We start from the raw sequence: 20,311 nt of genomic DNA, 5'->3' as shown, positions 1-20,311 counted from the left end.
CGAGTCTCCCATTCTACTTGGGCTTGTCGGATAATCAGATCTGAATCTCCCATGATTAACAATTCTTCGACATCTTGGTCAATTGCCATGTTCATACCCATAATGCAGGTTTCATACTTGGCGGTGTTGTTTGTGCAGAGCGGGATAATGCTGACTAGTGGGTGAGATCAAGATTGCCCCGATTCCAACACCTTTTGTGTTTAACACTCCATCAAAGAACATTTTCCAAGCATTAGTATCTTCGGATATTGCCTCAACTGAATTTACCTCTTCATCCGGGAAGTAGGTGCCCAAAGGTTGGTATTTATCATCAACCGGGTTTTTAGCCAGGTGATCTGCTAACGCATGGGCTTTTATTGATGTGCAAGTGACGTAGACTATGTCAAATTCAGTGAGTAGGATCTGCCACTTTGCTAACCTTCCTGTGGGCATTGGTTTCTGGAATATGTACTTTAAAGGGTCCAACCTGGTGATGAGATAAGTGGTGTAGGTCAATAAGTAATGCCTCAGCTTTTGAGCTACCCAGGTCAGAGCGCAACAAGTCCTTTCCAACAGAGTATATTTAGCCCGTAGATTGTGAACTTTTTGCTCAAATAGTAGATTGCTTGTTCTTTCCTCCCGGTCACGTCATGCTGCCCGGGGACACATCCAAAAGAATTCTCCAAGACTATCAAATACAAGAACATAGGCCTTCCCGGTTCAGGTGGGACCAAGACTGGCGGGCTCGACAAGTATTCTTTGATTTTGTCAAAAGCTTCTTGGCACTCGTCTATCCATTTGATTGCTGCATCCTTCTTTAACAGCTTGAAAATGGGTTCACATGTGGACGTCAACTGAGCAATGAATCGGCTGATGTAGTTTAATATTCCCAACAAGCTCATAACATCTTTCTTGGTTCTTGGAGGAGGCAAATCTTGAATGGACTTTGTCTTTGTTGGGTCCAGCTCAATGCCCCTCCGACTGACTATGAATCCCAAAAGTTTGCCAGATGGAACTCCAAATGCACATTTGGCTGGGTTTAGCTTCAGATCATATTTACGCAGACGCTCAAAGAATTTTCTCAAATCCTGAACATGGTCATCCTGGGTCCTGGACTTGATGATCACGTCATCCACATACACCTCTATCTCTTGGTGCATCATATCATGAAAAATGGCAGTCATGGCTCTCATGTAAGTTGCCCCGACATTCTTCAAACCAAAAGGCATGACTCTATAATAGTATGTGCCCCAGGGTGTGGTAAAAATCGTCTTTTCTGCATCCTCTTCATCCATCAACACCTGGTGATATCTTGTGTAACAATCCACGAAGGACTGTATCTCATGTTTGGCGCAGTTATCAACAAGGATGTGGATGTTTGGCAAAGGGAAATTATCCTTAGGACTTGCTTTGTTCAGATCTCTGTAATCCACACACACTCGGGTTTTCCCGTCTTTCTTTGGCACTGGAACTACATTGGCTAACCATGTGGTGTATCGAACCACTCGGATCACCCCCACTTTCAACTGTATTGCGACCTCTTCTTTAATCTTGTCACTAATATTAGTTTTAAACTTTCTTTGCTTTTGCTGGACAGGGGGATAATCGGGGTAAGTTGATAACTTATGAACCATCAAATCAACACTTAGTCTTAGCATCGTATGACCAAGTAAACACATCTTTGAACTCAAACAAGAGTTGGATTAATGTGTCCCGCGTTTTCTCATCTGTGTGAATGCTTATCTTGGTTTCCCTGACTTCTTCAGAACTACCCAAATTAACCGGCTCAGTATCATTTAAGTTCGGTTTAGGTGTATTCTCAAACTGTTCCAATTCTCGATTTATTTCCCTAAAAGCCTCTTCTTCATCATATTCCGATTCTTGGTTCATTATTTCATAGTTAGACAGCGTGTTTAGATCTGGGCATAAAGTCTGCAAGCATGTCATGTTATTTAAAGCTGCATTATTAGAACTGAAAGAAAAAATAAAAGAGAAAAATAATAAAAATTAGAAAGAATAAAGAAAGATGAACGATGAAATATTGATTTCATTTCTTTGAATTTGAAGATAACAGGGTTTACATTGGAAATTAAAGACAGGAAACTAAAGAAAACATCCGAGTTACACCCTGAAATAACTCGCGATGCAGAAAAAGTGGCAGGACTGGACTACCGAGATTCCCGCCTGATTGGGAATGGAGTAGCCTTCCAATTTTGCAGTTTAGCACTGGGTCCCATGTATAATACCTCAGCGGTGCTTGAGCCTTCCCTTGGTTGGACCATGTGGGTTTCATGCAGCATCTGTCTAATAGCCCCACGGATTTCTTCAATTTCCTCGGTTGTAAAGGCCTCATCTTCCTCTTCCTCATTGTATTTAGGCTTGACAAATATCCTATAAAGATGCGGAATCGACTGAGGCAAGACCCAACCATTGTTCTTTATTTCATCCGCCCATTTTCCATCAGCTGATGTAGGTTGGAAACCTACCCCAAAAAACTTCTCACTAGCAGCCAGAGTGATAGGTTCGGCGATTCCTTGCAATGACTTCCCGAGCCCCTTCCCAGGTTTGCAACCACGTCTGATCATTTCTTTGGCCACTATAATTGATGCATTTGAAAGAAAGGGTTGAGGTCAATGTTAAGGGTTGAGGTCAATGTTCTCCTTCTTCACATTGGTCCGCAACCATAATCTTAAAAGCCTGATAGACTATATGTTCACTTCATTCTCTAGCTTCAAGACAAGGGACTGACGGGTCCCGATAAATCGATTGCTCATCTTCCCTGTGAACTATAATCTCCTGATCTTCATGTTCGAATTTCACCATCTGGTGGAAAGTAGAAGGCACAGCCCCTGCTACGTGAATCCACGACCTTCCCAAGAGAAAATTATAGGAAGTATCCATGTCCAAGATCTGAAAGGTCACCTCAAGTCCACCGGGCCGATAGTCAGAACCAGATCAATCTCGCCTATTGTATCTCTCTTTATGTCGTCAAAGGCACGTACATAGACGTTGTTGGGTCTGATTCTCTCATTCGATTTCCATCCACTGCAGAGTTGAGAGAGATACATCCATCCACCCCAGAAACACCATCTAGCATGACCCTTTTCACATAATGCCCCTCGTATTTAACTGTCAGGTGAAGGGCTTTGTTGTGTGCGGCCCCTTCCGGGGGCAAATCATTCTTGCTGAAAGAGATTTGATTGACTGCAAAAAACCTCTCTTCCATCCTCTCCAACTGTTCTACGGTTGTTTCAATGGGCACGTATGCTTCATTAAGAGTTTTGATCAACACTTTTTGATGTTTAGTTGAATTCATTAACAAAGACAACAAGGAGACCTGGGCAGGAGACTTTTGGAGCTGGTCGATTATCTCGTAGTCTTCCATTTTCATTTTCTGAAAGAAAGCTTTTGCTTCTTCAGCACTCACTGGCTTCTTAGATGGGAAACACTTCTTTATGGATTATTCATTTCCTCCAGATTGAGGTACATCTCAGTCGGGTTATTTTCCTTAGCTTCTCCCCAGATCTCTTTGCCTTTGTAAGTTACTACCGCTTTGTTATAGTTCCATGGAATGACAGTGGGATCTGTCATGGGCCTTTGCGATGCGCGACCAATAACTACGGGCTCATTCAGCCTTGGGGGAATTATTGGCCCCCGCACCACATAGGTCCCCTTAGGCACATACATTTTAGCTCTCTTGTTTAGCACAAACCTTCTAGGAGGACTCAATGACATCTATTCTTTCTTGTGGCCTCGAGGAACATAGAGAATGACATCTTTGGAGGGCACTTCCCCAGTTTCAACTTCCAATTTCTTTTCTGTATTCTGGGGGGTAGGTTTGCTTCTCTTCTCCCCCTTGTCTTGTTTCACGACAGCTTTTGGCTTCTTTTCCACATCGGTTATGGCAATGATGGCTTTTAGAGCTAGGTCAAACTCTCTGTTTTCATAGATCATTCCAATAATTGGCCCATTGTTGTGGGTCGGTAATGGATTGTTGGTTACATTAGGAACATCTTTGTCCTTTAGCATTATTCTCTTTTGTTCTATCAGATTTTCCACAACCCTTTTCAGGGTCCAACAGCCATCTGTATCATGCCCTTCTGCCCCTGAATGGTAGGCACATCGAGTACCAGCTCTATAAGCGGGCGACGCTGGGTTCTGCCTGCTTTGGGGCACATGCTACAACAAACCCATCTGGACAAGTTTGGGGAATAGGCTGGAGTAAGACTCACCAATGGGTGTGAAGTTTAGTATCTTGGGTGGTTCCCAGGTACGGAAGTTGTTCTATGAAGGTCGGGGATTATAGTGAGCTTGGTGAGGAGGTTGATTTCTAGGAAATGGAGCTTGGTTTTGATTAAATTGTTGTTGTGCCCTAACGTAGGGTTGGACATTCATCACTGCGTATGGCTGAGGAACCATAGCATAAGCCATATCTTGGTGGGGATAGTAATATTGTGGGGTTCTTTCAAAGAAAAGAGGTCTGGATGTACGAGGTTTTCTTGCACTTGAAGTTGTCATTGCTGCTTCTTCCTTCTTCTTTCGATTTTCTACTCCTCCAGACCAGCCTTGGATTGCTTGGGAGGTAGCCCTTATAGAAGACTGACTCAAGATTCGCCCTGTTTTCAACCCATTTTCAACCATTTCACCGATTTTGATGGCTTCGGCAAATGGTCTACCCATCACAGACATTATGTTTTGATAATAATCAGCCTCTTGGGCTTGAAAGAAGACACTAACCATCTCTGTTTCGTTCATTGGAGGTTTGACTTTGGCTGCTTGTTCGCGCCATTTGACAGCATATTCTCGAAAGCTTTCCGAGGACTTCTTTTTTATATTTTATAATGAATTCTTGTTGGGGCAATGTCGATGTTATATTGAAACCGCCAGACAAAGTCTTGAGCCAGGTTGTCCCAGATATGCCAGCGAGATATATCTTGATCCATATACCATTCGAAGTGATGCCGACCAAACTCTCTCCAAAGAAGGCCATGAGAAGTTCTTCTTTTCCGCCCGCTCCTCGCAATTGGTTGCAGTACCTTTTGAAGTGAGAAATGGGATCCCCATGCCCATCATATTTTAAACTTCGGGGTTTTGAAACCTAAGGGTAGATGTACGTGTGGGAACATGCATAGGTTAGCGTAAGATACGCTCTTCTGCCCACTCAGACCCTGTATATTTTTGAGACTTTGCTCCATGGTTCTCATCTTTCTGGTAATCTCCTCTTGTTCAGGGGTTTTTGTGATATTCTCCTACCTTGCAGTAAACTCGTACCGAGGCGGCTGAGAGTAAGCATTGGTAGTAAACTGGGTTGGTTCCATTGGGAAAGATGGTGCTTGAAATGTGAAAGAAGATGGATCGAAGCTAGGGCCTGGGTAAAGTAGGTTGTGTTGTGGCTGAACAATGTGGCGCGGTAAATATATTTGAAGCTGCACCTGAAGTTAACACCTGGGGGCGTGCCTCAGAAGGTGTTCCAGCAAAGTGGGCTGAAATGGTAGGATATCCTAGTGGGGTATTTGGATAACTTATGGGGATGTTGGAGGTCCCACTTGCCCTAGGAAACAACTCAGGGAATTCGGGTATTGCACTTGGTGGTTCTTTTCCGTTTGCCCAGGCGTCCCACATTTCCATCATGCGGAGACGCAGAATCCTATTTTCCTCAGCAGTCGCTGACTCAGAAGTTGGAATGGCCGAGATCGGACTATCTTCCGGAATAGGAACTGTTGGCAGAGGAATTTCCGAAGACATTTCAACACTTCCTTTTGAGCTCGTGAAGTATGGATGTGAAGCCAGACTACCACAAAACCAACCACCTTACTATAGAACCTGGACTTAACAGTAGACAACAATCCGGTCAGTTTGGAGCAGTTAACACGTAGGTAATCGCATGTTGGGGTGTGATGCACCTATACAGTTAAATGTGTTTCTACATGTTTCGCCGCGGTTGCATGTTTCATCCCGACTTTGCTTACTTTTTCCAAAATTTTCTTTTCTTCCACTTTGGCTTTTTGTGCTTCTATTCCCATTTTCCGCTCTTTTCTTCCCTCTCTTTCCTTGCTCTTTTTTTTTGTTTTTCTTTTGGTTTTTCTTTGGCTCTCTTTTCTTTTTTTGTGTTTTCTTTTAGTCCTTTCCTTTCACATCCCTCTCTTATTTGAGTGATTTACAAAAATCATGATCGAATCCGATGAGAATTATCTACGTATCACGACGCCGCGTGAATCAGATCATTGCATAGTTCAAGAAAAAAAATAAAGAAGCAATTTTTGGGAATTTTCAATTTTCATTAAAATATTCCTAAACCTTTCTATTACAAGAGACTTCAAACTACTCAATTTCTTGGAATTTTAAAACTACAAATAGACTCAAAAATAAATTCTAAACTAAAACCTGAAATACAAACTCGATAAATGAAAAATCATGAGTACATAAGTGCTTCGACTCCTAGGGCCTGTGGGACATCATTCGGTCTTGCCACGAACCTACATGTGAGATCCCCTTGAAGCCACTCCAAATCGGCCATTATCTGGCGGACAAATATCATTAGTGTAGTGAAGAAAGTGGTCTGAGTCATGTCCTCACAAACGTGGCATTTCATGACGATGCAGTCGCCAATGGCTCTAACCCTCTCTCGGATAATACTCTTTTCCTGAAGCAGGCGCCCGATTTGCTGATTCTGAGCTTCTAGCACCTGAGTGTCATGATGGCTTTGATTCTACAACTGTTGCATATCTTCCTCCATCTGGGCCATCAAAGCATAACAATGTTCTCTGTCGGCTTTAAAGTTCCTAGCTTGTTTGGCCGCCTCATTCTCAAAGGTAGTTAGATTTCTCTTCAGATTGGTGATTGTCCCCTCATATTTTCTTTTCATTTGTCGCACAAACTTTGCCCGCCCTTCTGCATTCTTTGCCAATGTACTCGGACTTTTGCTAGACTGGCCTCAGATTTTTCTAGGGTATCTTGACACTCGAGTACTTTCTTTCTCAGACCACTTATAAGCCTTTCATCTGCTCGACTTCTTTTCGGGTTTCTAGCAGCTATTCTCATTTTTTGGATCTGAGCTTTGAGGGCTTCGTTTTTCTAGGTTATCTTCTTCTTCTCCCCTTCATCAGTGGCAGCTTGGATACTATTCCCAAATTTGAGGTCCCTGATTTGTCCCTCTAATTTACTTATCTTGACCCTATAGCTTTCTTCTTTTGCCAACCAGTCCCACTGCTCCCGCGAGTCGTGAGTGAATTGTTGGACATGGGGTCTCTTAGCAGGTCTCTCGGGAATTTAAAACCTTTTAACGAACCAAATCATGTAATTGGGGTCTACCTCACCTTTAGCTAGATCCCGCACCATAGTCTTAGGTTCGAGAAATCTGCACTCATTCCAAACTTGGTGAACTCTTCCTTATGGAAATACAGCCTTTGGGCCTAGTTTGACGACATGTCCACTCAAATCTTCGGCATGGGGGATGGTTTGAAACCTGCCCAGTTGGCGCAAAACCCTGTGAGGAACATATGGCTGGATGCTCTGGATGCCCATTAGGAGAAGATAGCAAACTTCGGCTGATATGTATACGACTTCGGTGGCAGGGAGCCATCCGAACGTCCACTCAATTTTATACGAAGTTAAAGAACTTAAGTGTGCAAACCAAGCCCTGGTACCCTCTGGAAATTCAACACCCTCCACTTGGCTTTCAAATTCTTCGATGCAATCCAAACCGGTCATGTCGTAATTCATATACCCGACACGGTGGCAGAGATGTTCCTGTATCCACAATTGTAGTAGTAAGTTGCAGCCTTGGAAGAATTTCCCCCCTTCTCGGCAGATGGTCAAAGCTCGGTAAATCTCAAATAAGATCAGGGGAACCAGGGTGCCATTAGCTTTCTTGATTGCGATATCAACCATTCCCACAAGGCCCAATTCTATGTTGTCGTCTTTTCGCGGACAGTTTATAGTACCCAAGAATGCTACTATAAAAACCAAACCCCCCCTGCATCCCATTTATCTTTATTTCCGACATGGGTCAGACCAGTATTCGGTGCTTCAAAACCTTGGGGGTTGCCATAGCATTGGTACAAGAATTAGAAAGTACAAAACCCTTCAGATAAATTCCCATCCTGAATATCCCGGCTAATACTCAACATATCCAGAAACTTGTGAGGAGATACTGGTCTCGGTGACACTGGGTACCGACTTCAAAGGTTTCCGTTAAGGCCGGTGGAACCCGCAATAAAAGCGGAACACATTTCGAGTCGAATCCCAAAAGGGTATCAAGGCTTCAATTACGTCCAATCTTGGCTTGATGTTCAAAAATCCGACAAGACCACCTAAAACATTTACCACGGTTCCTCGGCTGACTTTTCCTAAGTCGTTCCACCACATGTGGAGCTGTAAGGGGATCTCCTTAAGAGTTGCGAATGGTTCATTTTCATCTGTGCTCATCCTGCACATTTATTAGGGTGATTTAATTAAAAAAAATTATGACTCATTTTGACTCAAGAAAAAGTTATCACTATTTTTTTTCAAAATTTTCATAAAAAATCCACTTTGCAAATACGGCCTTTCAGCACTTCGGGGAAGAAGATTTTAAGGTTGTGTTTGCTAACCGGTCAAAAACCTTGAAAAAGCGACCAAAGGTGGCCGTTCTTGCAAAAACGGCCTTCCGGCGCCCTTTTGGGGACATTTGGATATTTTAAACAAGAATGACATCACCTTACTTATTTACAATAAAAAAATTTGTTCTTTTTTATGGGGCTAATTTTGTAAAAAGGAAAGTTGGACCCGATGGGGTTGCCTACGTATCCCACATCCGGTGAGAATCAAACTGGCGTAGTTCGGGAAATTTTGACGGAACATGGCACTTGAAAATTTTGGCTCATTTTGAAATGACTTTTCTTTTTTCAGGATTTCGGCAAAATTTCAGAATTTTCTAAATACCTACCTCTCACTTTTAATTTTCTTTTTTTTTCTTTTTTTTTTATTTTCTTCCTCTATTCTAGAAACCGGTCAACATGCAAGCCGAAACAAACAGATGCGCAAGTAGCACGTAAAATGCATCAGGATGGTCTTTTCATTTCAGGTACACCTGTCCTAGATAGACTCAACCCTTGTGTTGAGTCTCCAAAGTCAAATTCACGTGATGCAAACAAACGTTCCTACTAGGGATTCGGCATGAGGTTTTGTTATACTAGGTTCAAAATGTGGGTGTATTGTTCTAGACCTGGCTTACCCGAGCGGACAACTTGAGCCGGGGGGGGGGGGGGCAGCATACCGGGAATACAGAAGCTTCACCGGCTTTGCAACTTGTCCGAACCTCGTTCTAAAATTAGGATAAGACTCTAATAGAAAAGAAGTTACATGAAGTGCACACTTCCCAGATGATTTAGAAGACTCAGAAAGAAGAGGGTTTCGTAGCAATTTATATACAGTCCAAACAATATCAAAGCGGTAAAAGCAGCATTTAGTACATTAGGCTCAACATGTAAAATCAGATAAAAACAAGCCAACTATAACAGTTATTCTAAGCTCGAATTCTTAAACCCTGAACCGAAGTTCTGGTTTCGTTCCCTAGCAGAGTCGCTAGAGTTGTCACACCTCTTTTTTACACACCCGAAGGTGTACAAGGGAGGTTTTCCAATTTAAGTGACATTATTCAAAATGAGATTATTTATTTAATCAGAGTCGCCACTTGGAATAATTTATTTGGTGTTCCAAGTCACTGGTTTATTTTTAAATCTCAAATCGAAGAAATTTCGATTTTACTTTTTTTTTTAAAGTCCGTGAACCAGAAATTCTAGATAAGGAATTTTGTTAACACGGGAGAAGGTGTTAGGCATTCCCGGGTTCCGTGGTTCTAGCACGGTCGCTTAAACTATTAAAATTGGCCTATTATCTGATTTACTACATGTTTTAAACCTATTGTGCATTTTGAGCTTTATAACCGCCTTTTAATTATTTTAACTGCTTTTAGGATGTATGAAATTATTTCTTGAACAAGTGACAATTGCCGTACACTTGTTTGTTCTGGAACACGCCGCGAACCACGCAACATGAAATGCACCCGCAATTCACGACATGTGTATTTTATTAAAGTTCAAAGTTGTTATGGTCAGGTCACATGAAATGCACACCCGGATTTTAGTAATTAAAAAAATCACAACTACGTCACGGGAACCGTATCCATAGTTATAATAATTTAATTGCGGGCCTAAAGCAAACTACGGTGTTCATGAATTAGTGAATTTTCTAAGATTTTTTACAATATCCCAATATTCAAACGTTGGCCTTATAAACGAATGCATTTATACATTAAAAAAACGTTAACACGCTCACATAACTGATGCCTATATATAAAAAAAAACGCTACATCACTAAATTTTAAAAGAAATGTCCACTATCAAAATGATGCATCCACATCTGCATCATTAATATATCTTCTAACAATTGAAGTAGATCTCCCTTTATTTAGTTTTGTCTTTTTCATCAATATTTTTGTATTAGACAACAGTTTCTAAATAAATCAGTGTAGAAATGTTAATCATTTAGAAATTAACAGAAGACATTTATCTAATTTAAAAGAAAAGAACTATTTTTTAGTAATTAACTTATGTTTATTCATGAGGATACCAACACTACTAGCTATTCAAGGCCACTTCAATTTAACTTTTTGGAGATTAACATACAAATACGGGGACACAGAAATCGCGTGTTCTAAATTGAGCAACTGAAAACAACGACTTTAAGTATTTTATTCATGTGACTTCAAGGTATTAAAAGCAAATAAAAGTACAAATTGAGGGAGAATTACCTCAACACCAACAAAGACCAAGCCAAGAATCCACTAAAGAAACTATTTCTGAAAAAGGGTTTCCTCAAACCATCAACAGCAGCAACAACATGCAATATAATCGTGGCTTCAACAAACTTCTGGGGTTCGAGCAAGCGCAAAACCAAGACTATATTCCCACAGGGAAGAGACAGATGATATGTTTTCCTTGGGGGAGTTTGGTTTCCGGCGAGGTTTATGCTTAGATGAGCAGTGAGAGATGGAAGAGAGGGTAACGGCACTGGTAATTTTTCTGAAGAATCCCGGCCCCGTTCCTTTGTTATGGTGTGTGTTATATGTAGAGAGAATGATGAAGGAGTGGGTGGAGGAAATATTTTTTAGGGAGAGTGGGGAACATGAATGGGGAAAGTGGGGAACATGAGTGGGGAAAGTGAGGAACATAAGTGGGTAGTGAGTGGAGAAAGTGAGAATAAATTCAAACATTGTCAAAATCTAACTGCTCACAAACTTACGTGTTGGCGTTTGCGTGTACAGATGACGGTGGCTAGGAAGATTATGGCTAGCTAGAGGAGAGATACAGCAGTAGGTGAGGGGATCAGCAGGGTACCCCAGTAGATGGGGCCCAATCTGAGGCCCAGGGAGAGACCCCTACTTAGCCTTTATTGGTCCCTCCACCACTAGAGGAAATTCCTAGGGAGACCGCACATCCAGTTCTCCCTTCACTTCCATCAGATCATGACTTGAGGAGTGCGGTGCATTTGTTGACATAGTTGGTAGCTACCTAGCAACAGGCTAGGGCATCAGCTAGTGTAGGATCTTCTGAGGGGTATGGGAGTTCAAGGGTTCGAGATTTTATTGCTTTGAGCCCCCCAGAGTTCACAGGGACATATCAGAGGGAGGACCCGCAGGATTTCATGGATTAGCTTCACAGGATCTTTTGGGTTATGCATGCCACAGAGAAAGAGGCAATTGAGTTAGCAGCTTTTTAACTCTGCGATATAGCCATCCTTTGGTACGAGGGATGGGAGAGGTCCAGGGGACGTGATGAACCTCCAGCTATTTGGGAGAATTTTTCAGATGCCTTCCTTGACCAGTACTTACCGCAGGAGATTCGACAGGCTCGAGTCGATCAGTTTCTAGCCCTCAAGCAGGGCAATATAAGTGTTTGAGAGTATAGTCTCTGTTTTGACTCATTGGCCAGATATGGAACATCCATAGTTGCTACTACGCGGGACAAGATCCAAAGGTTTATAGCAGGGTTGGCCCCAGAGTAGACTGAGGCATGTGCCACCAATGCATTGCAGGATAGTATGGATGTCTCCCGAATTCAGGCATTCATCCAGAATATAGAAAGGGGTAGGCATCAGCAACAGGGTACGAAGAGGACTGAGTCAGGGTAGCGTAAGAGGATGAGATTTGCCAGGTCTCAGGAGCAGTCTCAGGGTAGTTATAGGCCCTAGTACTTTGAACATCCACCTAGGCCTTCGCCACCTCAGTTATAGGGTTACAAGTATGACCGTTATACTCAGTAAGGACTAGGTGAGAGCTCACGGGCGTCGGGTTTGCAACGACAACGAGGTTCAGGGCAGACATGGTCATTTCCGCCGCGATGTGACATATGTGGTAGAAGACACTTGGGCCAATGCTGAGCCGGTTCTGATGCTTGTTATAGATGTGGCCGTCCGGGCATATGATGTAAGATTGCCCAAATAGAGATTCTGGGGGTATGGCATAACCAGTGATTTCAGTAACATGATCATCTATGTCCATGCATCCTTCAGGGCGCGAGTCTTAGTCTTCGGCTGGTAGAGGTCGAGGCAGAGGTAGAGGTTCTAGTTCAGGTGGTAACCAGAATCATAGTTATGCTTTAGCGGGTCGAATAGACCAAGAGTCTTCACCAGACGTTGCGACAAGTATGTTTACCATTTGCTCTCACGATGCTTATGTCTTGATAGACCTAGGATCTACTTTATCGTGTATTACCCCATTTTTCGCGAGGAAGTTTGGTATAGTGCCTGAAATACTAAGTGATCCTTTTGCAGTATCTACACTGTTCGGAGAATCAATTATTGCTAGACGGGTTTACCCAGGTTATACGGTGACAGTTTGTAGTCGTCATACCTCAACCTACCAAGTTGAGCTAGAGATGTTGGATTTTGATGCTATCATGGGCATGGACTGGTTAGCAGTTTGCTATGCCACAGTTGACTGTCGAGCAAAGACAGATAGATTTCATTTTCTGGGTGAGCCAATCCTTGAATGGGTAGGTAATACAGTAACATCCAGAGGTAGGTTTATTTCCTATCTGAAGGCGAGGAAAATGATCGCAAAAGGGTGCATTTATCATATTATGCGAGTTAGAGATGCAAATGCTGAGATACCTACACTTCAGTCTATTCCCGTAGTCAAAGTGTATGCAGATGTGTTTCCATATGAGCTTTCAGGTATTCTTCCAAAATGAGAGATTGATTTTAGCATCAATTTGCTTCCAAGAACTCAACCAATATCCATCCCTCCGCATAGAATGGCACCTGTCGAATTGAAGGAGTTGAAGGAGCAGTTAAAAGATTTGCTGGAGAAAGGTTTCATCAGGCCTAGTACCTCACCTTGGGGTGCACTGGTACTGTTTGTACGAAAGAAAGACGCTCGCTGAGGATATGTAATGATTATAGGCAGTTGAACAAAAAGTATCCATTTCCAAGGATAGATGACTTATTGATCAGTTGCAAGGGGCTAGATGCTTTTCAAAAATAGATTTGAGGTCGGGGTACCACCAGGTCAAAGTTCGGGAGAAAGATATTCCCAAGACAACCTTCAAGACCCGATATGGCCACTTCGAGTTCCTTGTCATGTCTTTTTGGTTAACGATGCACCTGCCATATTTATGGACTTGATGAATATCCTATTCCGGCCATTTTTAGATCTGTTCGTGAGAGTATTTATTGATGATATTATGGTTTTTTCATGTTTAGAGGATAAGCATGCATACCACATGTGAGTGGTACTCTAAACCCTCTGTGATAGTAAATTGTATGCTAAGTTTTCTAAATGTGAGTTCTGTTTGCAGTCCGTAGCATTCTTGGGGCACATTGTATCCGATAGAGGTATAAAGGTAGACACTCAGAAGATTGAGGTTGTGAAATACTAGCCTAAACCTACCACTCCGGCAGAGGTTAGTAGCTTTCTAGGCTTAGCAGGATACTAGCGGAGGTTCGTATAGGGTTTTTCTTCCCTTTCGGCACCATTGACGAAGTTGACATAGAAAGCAACTAAGTTTCAGTGGGCGGAGGCTTGCGAGCAGAGTTTCCAAGAGCTTAAGAACAGGTTGACCTCAGTTCCAGTTCTAACACTTCCAGAGGGTCCAAATGGTTATGCCATGTATTATGATGCCTCAGGTGTCGGGTTAGGATGTGTCCTGATATACCATGGGAAGGTAATTGCATATGCTTCAAGGTAGTTAAAGAAGCACGAACGAAATTATTTGACCCATGACCTCGAGTTAGCTGTAGTTGTCCATGCACTTAAGATATGGCAGCATTATTTATATGGTGTTCATGTTGATGTATTCACAGATCATAAAAGCCTGCAATATATCTTCAAGCAAAAAGAGTTGAATTTGTGACAGAGGCGATGGCTTGAGTTATTGAAAGATTATGATGTTAACATTATCTACCATACATGGAAAGCTAATGTTGTAGTAGATGCCTTAAGTCGTCGATCTATGGGTATCTTAGCACATATAGAGGTTGAGAAAAGACAATTAACTATAGAGATTCATCAATTGTCTTGTTTGGGGGGGTTCGGTTAGGAGACTCTAGCAATGATGGAGTTGTACTACAAAATATTGCAAAATCATCCCTCAGTTGAAGTAAAGGATAGGCAATATGAGGACCCAGAGTTGGTCGAGTTGAGAGAGAAAGTTTTGCAGCATAAAAAGCCGTTATTAGAGCTCAAGGGAGATGGGGTTCTTAGATACAGGGGTTGTTTGTATGTTCTAGATGTAGCAGGGCTACGAGACAGTATTATGTCAGAGGCACCTTATTCGTGGTACTCCATTCATCCTGGATCGACAAAGATGTATCATGACATTAAGGATGTGTACTGGTGGAAAGATATGAAGAAGAACATTGCTGAGTTTGATGCTAAGTGTCCTAGTTGCTAGTAGGTGAGGGTAGAGCACTTGAAGCCCGGAGGGCTAATGTAGACTATAGAGATCTCGACATGGAAATGGGAGGCGATAAACATGGACTTTGCCACAGGTTACCTCGTTCTTATTGTAAGTTCGATTCTATATAGGTTATAGTTAATAGGCTCACGAAATCAACTTATTTCCTACCGGTTAGATTTACATATACAACAAAATATTATGCAAAGTTATATTTTAAGGAGATAGTGTAGCTACACGGAGTACTAGTATCTATTATATCTGATCGTAAGGCCCAGTCTACAACACATTTTTGGAGACATTTTTGGAGGTCATTTTAGAGAGGTCTAGGGAGTCAGGAGAATCTCAGCACAACTTCTCATCCACAAACTGAAGGACAAGCCGAGCGCATAATTCAGACGCTCGAGGATATGTTACGAGCATGTGTGTTGGATTTTAAAAGAAGTTGGGATGAATATCTACCTCTTATCGAGTTTGCATATAATAACAATTACCACTCCAGTATCCAGATAGCTTCGTATGAGGCTTTGTATGGGCATAAGTGCATATATCCTATAGGGTGGTTTGATGTTGGAGAATCTGGGTTACATGGGCTAGACCTGGTTCAACAGGCCGTAGAGAAATTAAAGCTTATCCAGGAGCAACTGTTGACAGCTCAGAGTCGTCAAAAGTCATATTCTGGCGTTCGACGATGAGACGTAGAGTTCAGAGTTAATGATTGGGTATTCTTGAAGGTATCACCTATGAAGGGCGTGATGAGGTATGGCAAGAAATGAAAGCTTAGCCCACGGTATATTGGGCCTTATAGGATCATTTGGAGAGTGGGCCAAGTAGCATATGAGTTAGAATTACCATCAAAATTGGAGTCTGTCCATCCGGTTTTCCTCGTACCTATGCCACGGAAGTGCATTGGTGATCCTACCCGAGTGGTGCCCATGGATAATGTACAGATTACGGAGGACTTGTCATACGAGGAAATTCTAGTTACCGTCCTAGACCGACAAATCTGTAAGCTACGAAATAAAGAGGTAGCCTCTGTGAAGGTTTTATGGAGAAAAAAGAATGTGGAAGAAATGACGTGGGAAGCAGAGGAAGAAATGAAGTCTAAATACCCCTACCTATTTCAAACTGAAGATATGGCTCGAGGTGGGATACCTCAGCACAGCTCTATTCAGGCCAGTAGGTAATCATGTAGCTCTTATTTTTGACTTTCAGTATTTATAATGGATAGCTGTGTGAGGCCAAGTGTTGCTATATATACACATTCGCCATGTGTGGCATGTATAGTATGTTATTTGGCTGCGTGCAGGTTGGTTTTAGTCTAGTGTACGGAGGAGATTCTGGCAAAATTTTTCCAAAGTCTCTAAGAGTAAACATTCGAGGACGAATGTTTCTAAGGGTGGAAGGATGTTACATCTCGCGTTTTCGTACATTAAAGTTTCGTCTTCAGTTAATTAACATAGACTCGGGGATAAGATTATCTTGAGATTATAAGCATTTATGCTATTTTAACAAGCGATAAGTAAGTGCCATGAAAGATAAAGGGTAAATGAATCAAAGAAAATGGGTTTTGTTGAAGGTTGTCGATTTAGAATGAAATACGGTCCGAGCTACAATACCCGGTATTTATGGACTAGTGCCACACAAGGTACCCCATGACCACGATAGTAGGATACATAAAGTGTATTAAAAGTGAGTAGCATTTTAAGTAATTTGAGATAATTCTTAATTACGTGGGTAATCAGTTAATTATTAGGTAACGGGATATTACCTAATTAACTAAGGAATTATGTGATAAAGATTAACCCCCCTCCCCAATCCAACATGACAGCACCCCCCATAATATTTAAGTGACTCTTAAGTCTTGCATAGATGGCATATTTTGAGGAATTAGGGTGGCTTAGTCATCCACTAAGTTGCCCACACCCACTAAAGAATTTCTTATAATTAGTAAATTATTACATGCCATCAAGTTTACTTCATGTTTATGCAAGGTGAATTCATGTGTGCTTTACAAATCCAATTGAATCTCTTATGTAAAGAGAGTGGGTTCAGGAAGCAAATCAATTCCAAACCAAATAGAGATAATGTTGGTTGTTGATTCTGTAAAACGTGAATTGCATATTCTAAGAGAATCGGTTTAGGTATGTCAAGGCTAAGCCCTTCCTTCATTTTGGCATGATATCATAACTGCATGAGTTTGATAATGAGGCATAAAGAGAAGTTTGTATTCCTGAATTTATGTACATTATCCTAGTCTCATAAATTATAGTATTCTCTCTTTTCAGGACTTTATATTCAATCGAGTATTGTCTTCTTCCAGTCAAGAGAGAAGAGGGTATATATATATAGTATTACAGTATTTTCACTATCATCGAGCTATAATCGATGGGTAGGCCCCTATTGAGCAACCTCATATCAGATGGTAAGTTATATACTGAGCCTACTGTGGCCGAGCACCTATGAGCGAGCCCAGCATGGCCGAGATACAGAGCCTAGTATGGCCGAGCGACTATGAGCGAGCCTACTACGGTGGAGTAGTTACACATTCCAAGCCTTATAGGGCCGGACATTTATTTTACTTATTATATTGAGAGAGTTGAGTCAGTATCAGTGGGTAAGTATATCTCCAGATCATCTTTGACTCCCAGTTACTTTGAGTTATTATATTATCAGTTCAGTTTCAGCTTTCAGTTATTTTATTGCCTTACATAATTGATACATTATTTCGTACTAACGTCCCTTTTCTGAGGACGATGCATTTCATGCGTGTAGGTATAGACAGACAGACGGGTAGACCTCCTCAGTATATGTTGCCCAAGTTCAGCTTTATCGATAAGCTCCACGTCCTTCGGAGGTGCCGGGTCTAGAGTTTTGTGTACATCTTGTGTGTGTGTGTGTATACACACACACACACACACACATTTCATGCGTGTAGGTATAGACAGACAGACGGGTAGACCTCCTCAGTATATGTTGCCCAAGTTCAGCTTTATCGATAAGCTCCACGTCCTTCGGAGGTGCCGGGTCTAGAGTTTTGTGTACATCTTGTGTGTGTGTGTGTGTATACATATATATATATATATATATATATATATGTATATATGTTATGGGTAGGTTGGGGCCCTGTTCTGATCATAGTACATCCATCAGCAGAGGCGTAGACATATCCAGTCAGTTAGTACAGTACGTTGGGCTTGTAGGCTTTGTATGTATATTTTGTTGGCTTGTCAGCTATAGTAGTTATGACGGCCTTGTCGGCCCAACTTTATATTGATGTTTAATCAATGTTAGTTTCCATTTTATATTTTGCATCGCAAATTGTCTTGAAATGTGACCCCATGGTCAAAATATAACATTATATGTTCAGGGTCCCTTAGTCGCAAGTTGGTACGCAAGGATAGGTGAGGCACCGGGTGCCGATCTCGTCCCCTAGGTTCGGAGCATGACACGATAGGTCATCTAGAGTTTTAAAACCTAATTCTGTATTTCGAAGCCTCAAATGTCTTATTTTAGCCTTCCTCGATTTGCATGCATAGTCTGGGTGTTTTTTTTAAAAGCTTTGATGTTAAAAACTAATAAAATATGAAATTTTTGCCTTAAAATCCATTTGAGTTAACTTCAGTCAATGTTTTGAGCAAACAGACCTAGTTCCATATTCTGACGGTCTCGGTGGTCTGTATCGTGATTTGGGGCTTGGGCATATGCTCAGAATCGAATTCGGAGGTCCCTAGCTCGAGTTATCGCTTTTTGTTGAAATTTGAAAGTTTAAAGGCTTAATGACTTTGAAAGTTTGACCAATGTTTGAATTTATTGATATCGGGTTCGTATTTTGATCCCAAAACCCGGTATAGGTCCATTACTACATTTATGACTTGCTTGTCGAATTTGGTGAGAAATGGAGTTGGTTTGACGTGATTCGGACGTTCGGATATTAAAATAGAAGTTCATGAGTTTTCTAAAAAATTTCATTTGTTTGGTGTCCAACTCGTAGTTCCAGGTGTTTATTTTAGCAATTTGATTGCAATCAAGTTCATATGATATATTTGAACTTTTGTGCATGTTTAGTTTGTAGCCTCGAGGGCTCAGGTGAGTTTCAGATAGGCTACGGAGTGAGTTTTAGACTTAGGAATGTACTGGTGCATTTCAGTTCTGGTGCAGGCCTCAAACCTCGCAATTGTGAGGTTAGGCTTCGCATTTGCAAGCTCTGTTAGGTTCACATCTGCGAGTAACTCCTCGCATTTGCGAAGAGTATCTGGGGCACCTCAAGTTCGCATTTATGAACAAGACTTCGCATTTGCGAAGAGGGGCTAGGAAGAGCTTCTTCGCATTTGCGATCATTTTGGTCGCATTAGCGGAGGGCCCACTGTACGCAATTGCGAATTATTCATCGCAATTGTGATGACAGCAGAAATGGGGAGACTTCACAATTGCGACTATTTCTTCGCATTTGCGAGGTTCACATTTGTGAACCCCAGGTCGCAAATGTGACATCTGCTATTGAGAAACTAGCTGAAAACAGGATTTTCTCTCATTCTGTAAATTTTCAAAACAAGAAAACCCTGGAGGCGATTTTCCCAAGAACCCTTCTTCCCCAGTCCATTGGTAAGTGATTCTAACCTATTTTCTTTCAATCTTTCATTACATCTCATGAGATTTCAACCTAAAATCTAGTGTGCTAATGGTGAAAAGTGCGAGTTTGGGTAGAATTAGGAATTTTTGTAAAATTGGGATTTAGACATCAAATTAAGGTCGGATACCAAAATAAATTACATAACCGGGCTTGGGGTGAATGGGTTATCACATTTTAGTCCGAATTTTGGGTTTGGATCAAGCAAACCCCAAGAGTTGACTTTTGTTGACTTTTTCAATAATGACCTAAATTAAATCTTGTGCAATCGTGGGTAGTTCCTAAGACTTGATATGAATCGTTTGGTTGGTAATTTGCTAGATTCTATTGGTTCGGAGGCTTGTTTGAGAGGCAAAGTTGTGGTTGAGTTTTGAGTTGATCCTTGGAGCGAGGTAAGTGTCGTGGTTAACCTTGACTTGAGGGATTAGGATTTGTTTGCCTATCTGCTACATGTTTAGATGTTGGAACAACGTATATGTGAGGTGACGAGTACTTATGCATTGTTTCTAGGTTAAAGCATACAGGTGGGACTTGTTTTTTGTAATTTATTGCCTACTTTGATCATGTTATCTATGCTTAGATTAGTTACTTATTAAATTGATCGTTCTTACCGCGTTTATGGGCTTTTGTGATAGTTGAGATTGGCATTGTGGAACCATTGTTGACGTAAGGCTTGTTATTGTTTATTCTATCTCTCTATTGTTAATCGTTCACTGTTATATGGTAAGTGAGAATATTAATACACGAAGGGTGATGTCGTGCCGTA

Source organism: Nicotiana tabacum, chromosome 20 (assembly GCF_000715075.1).
Source record: "Nicotiana tabacum cultivar K326 chromosome 20, ASM71507v2, whole genome shotgun sequence".
NCBI classification, from domain to species: Eukaryota; Viridiplantae; Streptophyta; class Magnoliopsida; order Solanales; family Solanaceae; genus Nicotiana; species Nicotiana tabacum.
Note: the sequence above shows the minus strand (reverse complement) of the source record.